The sequence below is a fragment of the Canis aureus genome, chromosome 4, assembly GCF_053574225.1.
Source record: "Canis aureus isolate CA01 chromosome 4, VMU_Caureus_v.1.0, whole genome shotgun sequence".
In the NCBI taxonomy this organism is placed as follows: domain Eukaryota; kingdom Metazoa; phylum Chordata; class Mammalia; order Carnivora; family Canidae; genus Canis; species Canis aureus.
In genome coordinates, this window is record NC_135614.1 from 2,638,647 (window position 1) to 2,653,223 (window position 14,577).

Below are 14,577 nucleotides of genomic sequence, written 5' to 3' on the forward strand. Positions count from 1 at the left end.
GTCAAGTACTATGTTAACATCATATCAAAGACACAAACTATCACTGTGACATATCACTCTTGATACTGACTTTAGCCATCTAGCTGACATAGTTTTTATCAGTTTTCTCCACTGTAAAGTTTATATTTTTTCTCCCTTTTCATATATACTTTTGTGTGTAAGAAGGAAGTTACTATGTGTTATTCATACTGTTAAAAAAAGAGACAACAGACCCCAAATGGAGTGATTTATGCTAAACCATTGTCTCAAATCAAGACTTAATATGTAACATAAATTACAGTATTAGCTTCTGTGTCATATTTGAGTCTGGTTCTAATGCTTGTTTTGACTCTTTAGATTTTATTTTTTCTTGCTTATTAACATATCTTGTAAATTTGTTGAAAAATGGATATAGCATTGAGTAATAGAAATGAGGTCAATGAATGTGAAGTTTTACATTAATTGAGCTAGAAGTTGGGGGCTGTGAGTTATTTGTTATTAGTGCAGTTTTTAGGGTCTTCAAATTCCTCTGGCATCCTTGTCTCCCATATTGTCTCTAATTTCCCCCTAGAACTTAGATCCCTGTTTTGCAGCTCATTCAGCTGCATCCATTGTTATTATCCTAGAGCCTTTTATGTGGTTGTAAAGAGTAGGGGATGGGAAAAATTCTGTAATCTCTCTCTCTTTTTAAAAAGATTTATTTATTTATTTATTTATTTATTTATTTATTTATTTATTTATGATAGACATAGAGAGAGAGAGAGAGAGAGAGAGAGGCAGAGACACAGGCAGAGGGAGAAGCAGGCTCCATGCAGGGGGCCCGATGCGGGACTGGATTCCGGGACTCCAGGATCGTGCCCTGGGCCAAAGGCAGGCACTAAACTGCTGAGCCACCCAGGGATCCCCAATATTCTGTAATCTCTTGATTAAATCTCAATCTTTTTGTAGTTTGTGTGCCCGGAATATGACCTTTGCAATGCAAGTGCATCGCTGCACTTTTTTTTCCTTTCCCACCTTAGGTGACACAGGAAACCTAGAGGGACCACCAGGTGGGTAATTTGCGCTTACTTCTAAGTATAACTAAGGTGGTTTTTGTTTTTCTTTTTGTTTGTTACTGGAAAGCAAGTCTTCATCATGGAAAATGGCTGCTTCTCCCTACCAGAACCATGAGATCTTTCCTGGCTCTTCACCATGAGAATTTTGTGGGGCTCCTGGAGGGGTTCTCATAAAACTAAAGCCTTTAGATTTTTTTTTCTCTTGAGCTAGTCCACATTCAGCCTTTGGTAATTCATGAAAGTTACCATTTCAATGTTCTTACCTGTGTCTGGATTAAGTGATTTCAGCTCCAGGTAAGCTGATCTAGTCTGTGATTCTCTGATCTGTGGCACATCGGGAATATACCTGCTACTCTGGAATTCTAGGAGGCTATTCACCCATGTGACCTCAATTCTCTGATGGATCTAAGAAAAGTCATTGGTTTTCAGGTTGTTTAGCTTTTTTCTTTTCGTAAAAATGGGTATGTGGCTGATATCTTTATGTGGCTGTTCTAAAACCAGAATATAAATAAGAGATTTAATAACCATCATATTTGGGTTGAAAAAAACATAGATAATATTTACCTTATTCATGATTACAAATTTACTTTAAAGTTATATATTTTCCTGCAATCACATCAATGTAGTAAAATGAATTTGTAGAGCTCACACAACTACTTCAGTTAAGTTAATCCCCAAATCTCAAATAGTGATACTCTGATACTGCTCAAAATTTCTAGCTTGATTAAATGGCCCAAATTAAGAAGATAATTACCTAGCTTCATTTGATACTTTATACGAACTGCATGCATATTTAGCTTTCAAAATACTTAAAATAAACACTCTTTATTTTGTATTTGTTCTGAGGTTTATATAACCTATCTCACTTTCTGTTGTTATACAACAGGGAAAAAATTATTAACCTGGCTGGTTGTGAAGAGCAGCTGATAACCTTGACTGCCAAATACTGCAAGGTGGAAGTTGCTAAGGGCAACTTTGATAAAATGAGTTGTAATTTCTAACGAACACATAATACACTCTTAGGCTGAATAAATGCCTCTGTTCTTATTCATATTTATGCTCAATTCACTTAGCAACACTTTTATTATCCAACTGAATTTATTGGAGATTTGATTCAATGTTCCAGTCTTAAAGTGTAAGCAATAACTTAACCTCAAAAACACCATATAGCCTAAATTAAAAAATGTAGGTTGAGTAGAAAAATCATTACCAAAAACTAAATTTGGCATCTGTTTTGCAGAGTGTTACCCCTGTAGTCAGACTGATAATTCATTCTGCACTTGATATTCTTTGTCATCCAAAACAATTGCCCACCTGCTTCTATACTTTTGGATTTAAGATAAAACAAAGAGTATTTCAAAAAATGTATACTGTGATAAATTCTGTATCATATCATATAGCATGTACAGTGCACCTATCTAGACATATGAGTGAAATATACACTGTGGCCTGGTCTGGGAGCTGTAGTTTACTTTTCATTCCTATATACAAAAAAGGAATGAGTGGAGTTTACCCTTTTATCATTTTTAGTTTGAGTGAGCTGCCTGAGAAAGACTCCTTTGACCTGAAGATAAGAGAAAACTGAATTCAAGCATCATTTTTCAGTTTTCACATTTGTTGATAAGACACACAAGACAGCCCAATATGACAGGATATAGTTATTCATGGAATTACTCTTATTTCTTAAATTTACCGTCTAATATATAATAGTGTTTTAGCAAATTTGGAGATGAATATTTTGGATGTATAGATGATACTTAACTTGCGTCTTAATGCTAAGACAAGGAAAGTTTTGAAGAGGACCATCTAGAAAAACACTATCCTTTGGTTTACTTGTTACCCAAAGTAGGGGGACATTGGATTTAGTACTTAGCTACATGCTACATTTAGCCATCTCTGAAACCTGTGTGTAATTTTTTGGCATGTAAATCTTGTTTCTATGGTCCAAAGATACAGTACTCTTTTAGGGTAAATGTACAGAATGCTTTAGTCATTTTACTAATCTTATTAGTAAGAACTTAACTCTGGAAATCTTATTTTGGTGATTATACAATTAAAGAAAATAAAAGACTCCCTAGCAGACAAAACAGTCTGAAGGAAAATAACTCTGATGTTTCATTGAGTAGAACAAAAAAATGTCAAGGAAGCTACTTGAAACTATTTGTGAATTGTTCTGATAATCTTTTTTTTTAATTATTCTGATAATCTTAAGTCAAATCTACATATAACATATCACGATGTATTTGTTACTCTCACATTTTTAAAGTCTCCCTTTTTATTAAAGGAAGGTAAACCCTGGAAACTGTTTTCTCTGATTTACTTGCCAGCAGTATTCCACCTGGATTTTGTTGACAGAAGGCATTAGGCATTTGAGCAAGATGTAAAGATGAAAGACAAAGGGAAGCTATTAGTCTCTGATTTTTACATGGTAACCAATTTGAAGAATGAGACTTATTCTAGAATCCACAGCATTACATAGGATGTGTGAAAAAAGAGAGAGTAGGCTCCTTTTCCTGGATATTTACATCACACAAATAATGCATTTTCACAAATTGGGAGCTTATGTACTAAAGAGGTGGTTACATTTGTTCATTATAAGATCTTTGAAGATATAAGTGAAACTTGTGGGGGAAGGAACCTTTAGAATTGCCAAAGGTAGCCAGAATCTTCCAAGTGCTGGAGGGAGTCTCTCCTTGAGCTAAAGCTCTTCCAGGAGATGAAACTACAGCTGGAATCTGAGTAGGGATGACTCCTGACAACTGTTCATGATCAAGAGTTAATTAACTATAGGTCCCAGTAACAGAAACTGTAAAAGTATAGTGATAACACTTTTGTTTGAGGCTGCCACTGAAGGGGATCTGAATATGCCACCTTGAAATATGCCACTTTGGAATGTGGATTATTTTGAACTCATGTCAAATGAGAATTAGCAGAGTCAGAAAGGTCTTCTTGGAGCTTCCCTTATCTGATGAAAAGCAGAAATTTCTAAGACATGAAGACTGCCATAAATCCCCTCTCTAGGCAAATATTATGGCCATGGAGAAGACAGAAAACAGTGAAATAATTCTGCACAAAATCACCCTTATTTTCCATTAGTTTCTCTGTTTATTTACTTTCTGACAATTTATTGTCCCCAGGAGCCCCCAAACCCCTTTCTCTTAGGTACCTCTCCAGAATTTATTCCTTTTGTTAAAATGGTATATAAGCTCTCAGGTCTAACCATTTCTTTGGGTTTTTACTTTTTTCTATGAAATTCCCATGCATGGAAAAAATAGTAACATCAATGAAATGTGCATGCCCTTTCTCCTGTTAATCTGTCTTTTGTCAATTGAATTCATAGGCCTTGGACATTATAGTTAACAGGGAGGAGAAGAGGTTTTCTGTCCAATTATTACCTCCATAGAAATAAATGAGTAATAATATTTTCCTTTTTGCAAGATGAAAAATTTTAAGATAGGATGATGTTACAACATTTCTATAGAATTGGGAATAAATTATTATTATTTTTTTGGGGGGGATAAATTATTCATGAAATGTAAAAAAAAAAAAACCCACCCATATCTTCTAAATCCTTAGTTGATTCAAACATCCAATCTTGCCCTTATAATCTTACCTCTTCTATATAGTCTTGTTTCTGGATTTTTATGGATTGAGATAAAAAGATAGTGCCCAAGGCTAATTCTGCTACCCAAATTCAAAGCAAGCTATGAAATAGCAATAGAAGGAAAGCACTGTTGGAAATATCTTTGTGCCAACTCAGACCAGATTCGAAACTTTAACTTCGATACTCACTATTTCATGTGTTTCATTTTACCTTATTTTATTGTTTTTCTGGCAAATCATAATTTTAAAAAAGACCTGCCTTTACTACAGTTAAAATAACCAACTGTGAAAACAAAAATCAAACTTGCTTACTAGCTGAGTGAATTTTTTTCCTTTAGGATTTATATCTAAAGTGTTCTATGATTATCGCTATCTAAAAGGTAGAAGCAAACATTGCCCAAAATTACAGGAATCTTTTTTTCCTTTCTGCAAATTCTAAACTGAAGCTTCAGCGTCTCATTGTTTCCTTTACAACCAAAACAAAACAAAAACAGAAAGACCCATAACAATGCTAAACACACAGCAGGGGTTTAATAAATGCTTAATTGTTTATCATTGGTATAAAATTTAAATTATTTTAATACTGAGGTTATGCCTTTTTTTTTCATTTTTTGGCAACTGCCTTTATTGCTTGATGTACTGGTTACTCAAACATTTATTTTGAATTAGAATGAATTAGGATTTCTTTAGCTAAGCCCATTCTAATCTATTACTTAAGAAACATTTAATATTTGCAGCACCTGGATGGCTCAGTCGGTTAAATGTTCAACTCTTGATTTTGGCACAGGTCATGATTGTGAGATTTCAGGCTTTGCTCTCAGTATAGAGTTTGCTTGAGATTCTCTCTCTCTCCCTATTCCTCTGCCCCTCCTCCTGCTTTTGTGCACTCTCTCTCTCTCAATAAAAAAATAAAATCTTAAAAAAGAAACATTTAATATTCATATTAATATGTTCTTTTTGTGAATTTGTGGTTTTATATCTTTTCTTTCCTCATTTGAATGTACTGCTGTGTTTATGAGAACAACTGCTGATTTTTAAAGATATGAGACCTTCTCTTTTTATGTAAATTATTTGGCTGAAAAAGCTTTTATTTTTATTTTTTTGAAATAAATTTTGTTTTAAATAAGAATAACTAAGTGAAGTTGGACAAGATAATAGTAACAAACACTCCAGATGATCTCGGGGCCTTTAAGAATAAACATTGCAATTGCTTCACTACCTATGTCAAGATGAGATAATTGTTAAGAATCCTATCTGGAGTCTGTTCAAGAAAAATCTCTGATTTCAAACATTTTTCCATCCTTTGTTCTTGTAAGGATAGGTACCCAGAATATATGGCCTTTTGTATTCCATCTATGGGCTTTGGATGTTCAAGAATAGTTGATGTGGGGGAATGGAGAGCTAAAATGCTTTGATTAGGAATGTGATAGTTTGGAGCCGGCAGCCCCAAAAGAGTGATTGGTAGATACAGAGAAGAATATAGAAAATAAAAGCAAAGAAGAATGTGGCCAGAGAGGGGCATCTGGGTGGCTGAGTGGTTAGCATCTGCCTTTGGCTCAGGTCATGATCCCAGGGTCCTGGGATCGAGTCTCACACTGGGCTCCCCATAAAGAGCCTGCTTCTTCCTCTGTCTATGTCTTTGCCTCTCTCTGTATGTCTCTCATGAATGAATAAATAAAATATTTTTAAAAAGAATGTGGCCAAAGAGAACTTCCATAGTAATAAATGGCCAGTGGGTTTGAAAATAGTGAACTCTTTAAAGTTAGGTGTTATGTCTTAATTATCTCTTTATCTCTAGCTCTTAATCAAGTGCTGATCTTTGCCTAGGACCTAAGTAAATATTGAAATGAGTCAACTGAATTAGCTTATTGCATTTATATAATGACTCTATTATGTCAGTAATATTTCTTGTTTATATATGATGATATCAAGGCTCAAATATATAATTAACAAGGGGCAGAGCTGGAAGGGATTGGGATGTAAATGAAGTCTCCAGGAATCCCCAAACCCATGTTTCCACTATACCAAGATTTTTCAAAATGTGTCTTCAGTCCTATCTATGGTAAAGTTGAAACAGTTCTGCTGGGGAAAATATTTTTCTTCCACCTTTCTAGATTCTTTGGTTGATCTAATAATTAAATTGACATGAGACAGATCAACAGGAGGAAAACAAACACAAGTTTGATAACATGTGTACCTCCTGTATATGTAGGAAAGGCCCAAAAACTGAGTAACATCTGAAAATGACTGAAGCCATCACCTTAAATACCATCTTCAGCTAAAGACAAAAGAAGGTATTGGAAGTAGGGAGTTCATTTTGGGAGGTTACCAGGAAAAGCACATTCAAGGTTCTTACAGAGATTTCCAGTTATTGTCTTCTTCATAGATAAATTTCTAGAGGCGGAGCCATTTCTTTTTCTTGGTATAGTGAGGGAGACACTTTTATAAGTGGAGATTTCCATTATAAATATCTTTCTTACAAAAGAGTAACTTCTACTCAATTTTAAGAGCTTCTCTTGTGTCTGCAGTTCTTTTTTATAGATTTTATTTATTTATTAATTCATGAGAGACATGATGAGACAAAGAGAGACAGAGACACAGGCAGAGGGAGAAGTAGCTCCATGCAGAGAGCCCAATGTGGGACTTGATCCTGGGACTCCAGGATCATGACCTGGGCTGAAGGCAGGTGCTAAACCACGGAGCCACTCAGGGATTCCCATGTCTGCAGTTTCTTAAAAATAACCAGCTTAAGGTGTGCCTGGCTGGCTCAGTCAGTAGAACATGCAAGTCTTGATCTCAGGATCATGAGTACAAACACCATGTTGGTCATAGAGCTTACTTTTTTTAAAAAAAGCTTAAAATAATCAGTATGCCAAAAAGCGTATCTTCTGTCCTTCAGTTTCATGGTTATAGATTTTCAGGAAGTCCTGTATAGTGTGTTGTCCTTCCTGAAATTTCGTAAGGCATATTAAAATATTAAATCTCTGATAAAAGTTTTATTCTTAAAAAAAACTTTATTTATTTATTTATTTATTTATTTATTTATTTATTTAAAAGACACAATTTATTCAGCATGATCAGACTATTACATTTAGCAACCAATAACATGGGTGCAAAAAACAAAAACTATGTTAAAACCTTTCCTTGGATGCTTTAGACTTTTCACAGAATAGAAACTAACCTGTTATACAGTTAATTACAAATATACTCCTCGAGTTTTTTGCCCATACGCATGAGTATTATCTAAAATATGTCTTCTTTGTAGCAGCTAGCCCCTGACACCACTAGGCTTGGCTGGGTCCACAAATCTGTTGTAACCTGTAGCTTTCTTGTCACTTCTCTGGCTCTCCTCTCCTTCTAAGCTTTGTTTCCTGGCAGTAATTAAAACCTTCTGCTGTAGCTACTGCTGCTGCTGGAATGACCATAGCCAACATGGTTTTGTGGTTTGGTGAGGTATTAGCTTCTGCCACTATAAAGGCCAGGGCTTCTGCCTACAAAATTCCTCCTTTCCTGGATCCAAAATTTGAAGATTGATTGTTGTCATTGCCAAAATGGTCACTAGCTCCTATCACTTAAAAAAATTGCTTCCTTCATTACCAAATCTATTAGAGCCATCCCCATTGCCACCATATTCACCACCACCTTGACTGCCACCCAAACTACCTCACCTACTGAAGTTTCCTCCATGACTAAAGTTGTCATTCCCACAAAAACCACCTCCATGGCCACTACCAGAGTTTCCAGAACTTATACTTTTTTGGCTGGATGAAGCCTTAGCCATCTCTTGCTTAGATAGGGTTTTCCTTACTTCACAATTGTTTTCATTCATAGTATCTTTTTCTTTTAAAGATTTTTTATTTATTTCTTCATGAGAGAGAGAGAGAGAGAGAGACAGACAGACAGACAGACAGACACAGGCAGAGGGAGAAGCAGGCTCCATGCAGGGAGTCCGACATAGGACTCGATCCTGGGTCTCCAGGATCAGGGCCTGGGCTGAAGGCGGCCCTAAACCGTTGAGCCACCCGGGCTGCTTCATAGTATCTGTTTTTAAAAAGATTTATTTACATGAGAGAGTGATAGCACTAGTAGGGTGAGGCACTGAGGGAGAGGGAGAAGCAGACTCCCTGCTGAATAGGGAGCCCAACACAGGACTCTATCCCAGGACCCCAGGATCATGATCTGAGCCAAAGGCAGATGCTTAATTGACTGAGCCACCCAGGTGTCCCATAATATGGTATTTTTCAGTGACAGTCTTGTCTATGGAGTCATGGTCATCAAATGTTACAAAAGCAAAGCCTGTCTTCTTGCCACTGCCTCAGTCATTTATGATTTAAATCACTTCAATTTTCCAATGCTGTTTAAAATAATGATGTTCTTTAGTGTCTTCTTTAATGCCATCAACAAAAAAATCTTTTTTACAGTTAAGTGAGCACCAGATCTTTGAGAATATTCTCTTGAGACAGCCCTCTTTAGTTCCACATCTCTTCCATCCACCTTGTGTGGCTCTGCATCCATGTCTTCCACAGTGGCATACCTGACAAACCCTAAACCTCTGGGGCACTTGGTGCTTGGATCTGTCATTACCACATAGTCTGTAAGTGGTATGCCTCTTAACGGCTCTATAGACTCATCAATTTCTTCAAAGTTCAAACCTCCAGTGAAGAGCTTCCACAGCTGTTCAGGTTCTTTGGGAGTCTCTAACTTAGGTATAATAATGATGAGAGAGGAGATTTTAAGGATGCTTACTTACATCGCATCATCAACCATGGGCAGAAAGTTCTGATAAAATTTTTAGTTAAGGAATTGTTTGAACTTTGTTTCTGTCAGAATTTCTCAAAGGTGGTTTATTGCAATTTTAGGTCTTTTTTGGATGGCATGTTTTTTGAAGGATGGAAGGAAAATTGCAGGAAATGTTTACTATCCACAATACTACAAGAAATTATATCACTGGCAAAAAACATGATGAAATATCATAGTCAATACATTCTGGAAAAAGATAAGCTCAGATTATAGGAAGCTATTAGTATAAACTGGTAGTTTTTAAGTTTTGGGGACTTGTAAGGGTATTTATAAAGAGCTTAATTATCTATCTTTATCCATATTTCCTAGAATAATAGGACCTATAATTGGAAACATACATTTTTAGCATCTACTACTTCCTTGAAATAAAATAGACAGAAGAAATGGATTATTTTTCCTTCATCTGTTCAAATACTTGTCATTTAAGAGACTCCAGGGTGGCTTAGTTGGTTAAGCATCTGCCTCTTGGTTTCAGCTCAGGTCATGATCTCAGGGTCATGATATGGAACCCCAATTCTGGATCTGTTCTGTGATCAGCAGGGAGTCTGCTTAGGACTCTCTCTCCCTCTCCCTTCACCCCTCCCTCTTCTCTCTCTCTTTCTCTCAAATAAATAAATCTTTAAAAAGACTGGTCATTCAATTAAACTACAAACCTGGAATTTGGAATTTCATAATTATTTCCCATTAATGCCTGCTTCTTATCTTTACTTTGTAACCTGGAGAGAAAGAGCCACAACTAGAGGCAAATATGTGTTTATTTGGGGGTAAGCATTGTAATTTGGGGATCACAGATTTAGATGGTTACCCAAATGTGTTTCTACTTCTAGAGTGAAGGCAATGGATTTTTTAATGAGGAAAAGGAAGGATATTAATTACATAAGTTGAAGAAAATAAGTTTTTCTTTTAGCGTTAAGAAGTTAACTCTGGGTTAGACATTGATTGATAACTCACATTATCTTCAGAAATTCCATAACTATTGTCTTGTGACCGGGATGTCCATTCTTCTACAGACTTCTCAAGAAATTGCTCAAAACAATTGCCATTTTGCCCAGCCTAAAGGTTTTTTTCCCAGTTCAAACAAAGGTAGGTAAAGCAGTTTCTCTGTAGTGGTTTCTCCAACTCCATTTTTAAAATGGCTCCAGTCATGACAGTTTTTCACAACTTAAAGTTCAAACAGATTAAACTGTAGATCAAGGTAGAAATACTGCATTTAAATTTATTTATTTATTTATTTATTTATTTATTTATTTATTTGAGACAGAGAGACACAGAGAGAGAGAGAGACAGAGGGAGAAGCAGGCTCCATGCAGGGAGCCTGATGTTGGACTTGATCCCTGGTCCCCAGGATCACGCCCTGAGCTGAAGGAGGTGCTAAACCACTGAGCCACCTGGGATACCCAGAAATACTGCATTTTTTAAGGAGGTGATTGGAAGCAAATTGACTTCTAAGTAAGTAACTGGGCTGCAGAAATAGTCATGAGTATCTATGATTATTAAACACCTTGTATAGAAGAGGATATTTTAAACACCTTACAGATAACTAACCATTTATGAGGTACAATTATGAGAGAGAAATAAGAAATATATACTTATAATTAAGTGTTAATGTAGCCCACTTAATGTTAACACTAAAGTGCTGATGCTTTATTCTGAATTCTTATTCTGTTAGTTGATTTGGAATAAGGCAAGCTATAATAATAAAGATTAGGCAGATCAGACAAAACCTATATTAAGATTCTAGCATTTTCATTATACTATATACAGATTTTTCAATAGAAACTTCACCATTTTTATAAAAAATTCTTAAATTAGAAAAAAATGCTACACACTTTATCATCAGGAGAAGTATAATTAATCATGCACATAAATATGTATATTCAATGTTTAATATGTGCATAATTGCCCTCTTATAGGAATTGAAGATTACATAAGGGAAATTAATAAACAAATATTGATTGAGCAGCCCTTACTTTTTAGGTTAATGCATTTACTTTTGAGGATGCAAAAAGTCCCGTATGGAACATATCAAAAAGGTTTGGTCAAAGAAACAGTGTCAGACCATATTACAAACTCAATCCATAATTGCTGACAGATGAAATATGAAAATATGAAAACAACACATTATGTGTTATTCTAACAATATGAGCATGCAAAGAATAATTATTAAGGAATTCAGGATAGTGCACTATGAATGTGGGTTGAGTAACAAGAGAAAACCTAAATTCAAAGTGGGGCTTAACTTAGATATCAAAGGTGAAAGTATCTTTTTTTTTTTATATGGGAAGTATAGAAAACAGTAGAAGACAGGGACAGATACAACAGAAACTTTCAGAGATAAGTGAACGTAGCATGTTGAAATAAACGGAGAGAGATGGAAAAAAAAGATAAGATGGAAAAGCATATTGTAAGTATATATTACAGAAACTCTTCTAGAAGAAGTTAAATGAGAGGCAGGGAAAATCTAACAGGATATGAATTTTAGCCATTGAACATTTTTATTAAGAAATAAGGCCCATTTCATTGAGAAATTCTCCATAGTCTCCATTGGGATTTGGTGGAGCTCTAGACAATGGATCGTTTTGAGAAGATATTTTGGAAATTCAGGCTTGATGTAATGGGGAGCTGGGGTAAGAAAGTGCTAATGTGTGCAAGCTAGTTGGGCATGAGGAAGGGACAGATGTAACAACACTCCCAAGAGAAATTCTGCAGGACTTAGAAATCAGTGACATTAATAAGATAGCAAATTGACTGAGAGTAAGAGCAGGATTAAAATAATGAAGTTCATTTCTTCTTCTGTTATCCAAAGAAAAATTTTACCTAGCATAGCAATGACAGTAGAATTCTAAAGCACTAAACATTGTAGCTGAATGCTATTAAAAGCATGTGAATGTTCCTCAATAAGAAATCTATTTTGTGTAGCAACAAGTATTTATGAATATATATGACAAATTTATGTAAACCTTATGGAGAAAACTGGAAAACTTTAATGAAAGATATTACATAAGATTGAAATTGAGTAAAGAGGTATAAAATGCTCATAGGTGTCATAACCAATTTTTCTGAAAACATTAAATTTGTTTTGTATAATTCCAATGAGAATGCCAATAATATTTATTTTCAATTTGAAAAGTTGGTTCTAAAATGTATATGTAAGAGTGAGTAGGGGAGACATATGTACATGGTGTGTGTGTGCGTGTGTGTATACACTAATATATTTATTTGTAGCAACTAGAGGTGTGCCCTTTTGGTTAAATGATAGGAAAAGAGAAAAATGAAACAGGGACATTTGGGTGGCCCAGTTGGTTAAGTGTCCAACTCTTGATTTTGAGTCAGGTCATGATCTCAGTATTGTGAGATTGAGCCCGGTGTTAGGCTTTGGGCTGAGCATGGAGCCTGCTTGAGACTTTCTCTCCTTCTCTGTATGCTCCTTCTCCACCTCTTTCTCTCTTTAAAAAAATGGAGCAGAAAAAGGTCCCAGGATCAGATCCAGGCACATATAAGAATGAGGTGGTATTGCAGATCAGTAGTGATTGGGAAGACTATTCAAGAATAGCACTTTGAAAGAATTATTTAATGGGGTCTTTATTTCATACAATACACAAGAATAAATTCCAGATAGGTTAAAGACAAATGTAAAAACAAAATTTAAAAATTTTAGCAAAAAATTAACTTTGGGCTAGTTTGGGATCCTCTAAACTAAATAAAGAAGTATAAAAAATTAGCAGAAGCTTTGAAAAATTAGTAACATTCAAACTAAAGCTTGTTTTCACTCAACCAAAAACTATTAGAGCTAACCAATGAATTTGGTAAAGTTATAGGATACAAATTAATATACAGAAATGCATTGCATTTCTATACACTAATAACAAACTAGCAGAAAAAAAATTAACCCCTTTTAGCATCAAAAAGAATGAGATACCAAGGGATAAATTTAATCAAGAAGGTGAAGAACCTGTACTCTGTAACCATAAGAATTGATGAAAGAAATTGAAGGTCACACAGAAAATGGAAAGATACTGTATTCATGAATTGGAAGAATTCATATTATTAATATGTCTAATTTGATTCTCCCATAACATCATTTTCAGATTATCATTTCATACTTGTGTTTGATTGTTTACTGTATGTTATTTTTCTCTTTCTTTAGATAGTAAGCTCTAACAAAGAATATGTCAGTTTCACCTACAATTGAATACCTAAATCAAAGCCTGGTGTGGCCATTTCTAAATATATATTTGTTGAATAAATGAATGGGAACTGTGAACCAACCAGTATTGGAGAGAAAACAAACAACTCTTCACCTCCATACATCAGTGAGAGCAGGTCTTGGTTAATTCCCTAAGTGTGATATTTTCTCAGTGAGATAGATGATCCTTTGTATAATGGATGATCCATGACAGATCCCGGTTCAAGGGATTAGACACTGGCTACATCTGACGATTCCTTGTTTATTGTATTCCTTGTGGACTGAGGTTAGAGGTTCATTCTATGGGATCACGCAGGAACAATAGGGTCACTCAAACTATTGTTTTGCCATGACTCTAGAAGAATTACTTCCATTCCTATACCTTCTTTTTTTCCAGTATAGGGTCAGAACACTGGATTCCATATTGCCTCATACTTGCTTTCTTCTTCCATAAATCCATGTGCATTCTTAGCTCCCTGGGCCTTCAGGCCATGCCCCAGCCTGTGAGAAGTCATTAATTTGTATCTGCATTGGTGTCCCATTGTCGACAGTCCCAAGCACCAAACCCATAATTTCCCTGAATGTAACAAATTCACTTTTCAATGGATACTACTGCCACCATATTTCTCCTGTTAATTTCACAGAGAAAACCACTGACCTGAGGGAGTTAGCTGGACTTATTCTCACAGATATGGGGAAGTGAAAAGTTACCTCTTTGCAGAAAATAAAAATAAAAGTAAAAATAAAAAGGGAAAGAAAAGGGAAGTTATCTCTTTGCTCCCAGCATTTCTCAATTCATCATGATGTTCATTCATTTGGTGCTTACAGTCCTGCGCTGAACTTCCTTCACCTGCTACCCAAACTTGTACCATTTTATGGATCTATTGTGCTGTACAAAGGAATAGAGGTACTAATAACTTAGACTATTATAGCAAATAGCGTATATGACTAGAA

At 35.3% G+C, this 14,577-nt stretch overlaps 1 pseudogene; it reads right to left on the reverse strand.

Annotated features, from left to right (window-relative positions):
* Nucleotides 1–8,018: 8,018 nt before the first annotated feature.
* On the reverse strand, nt 8,019–14,495 carry LOC144312012 (heterogeneous nuclear ribonucleoprotein A1-like; annotated as a pseudogene).
* Between the last annotated feature and the right edge of the window lie 82 nt (nt 14,496–14,577).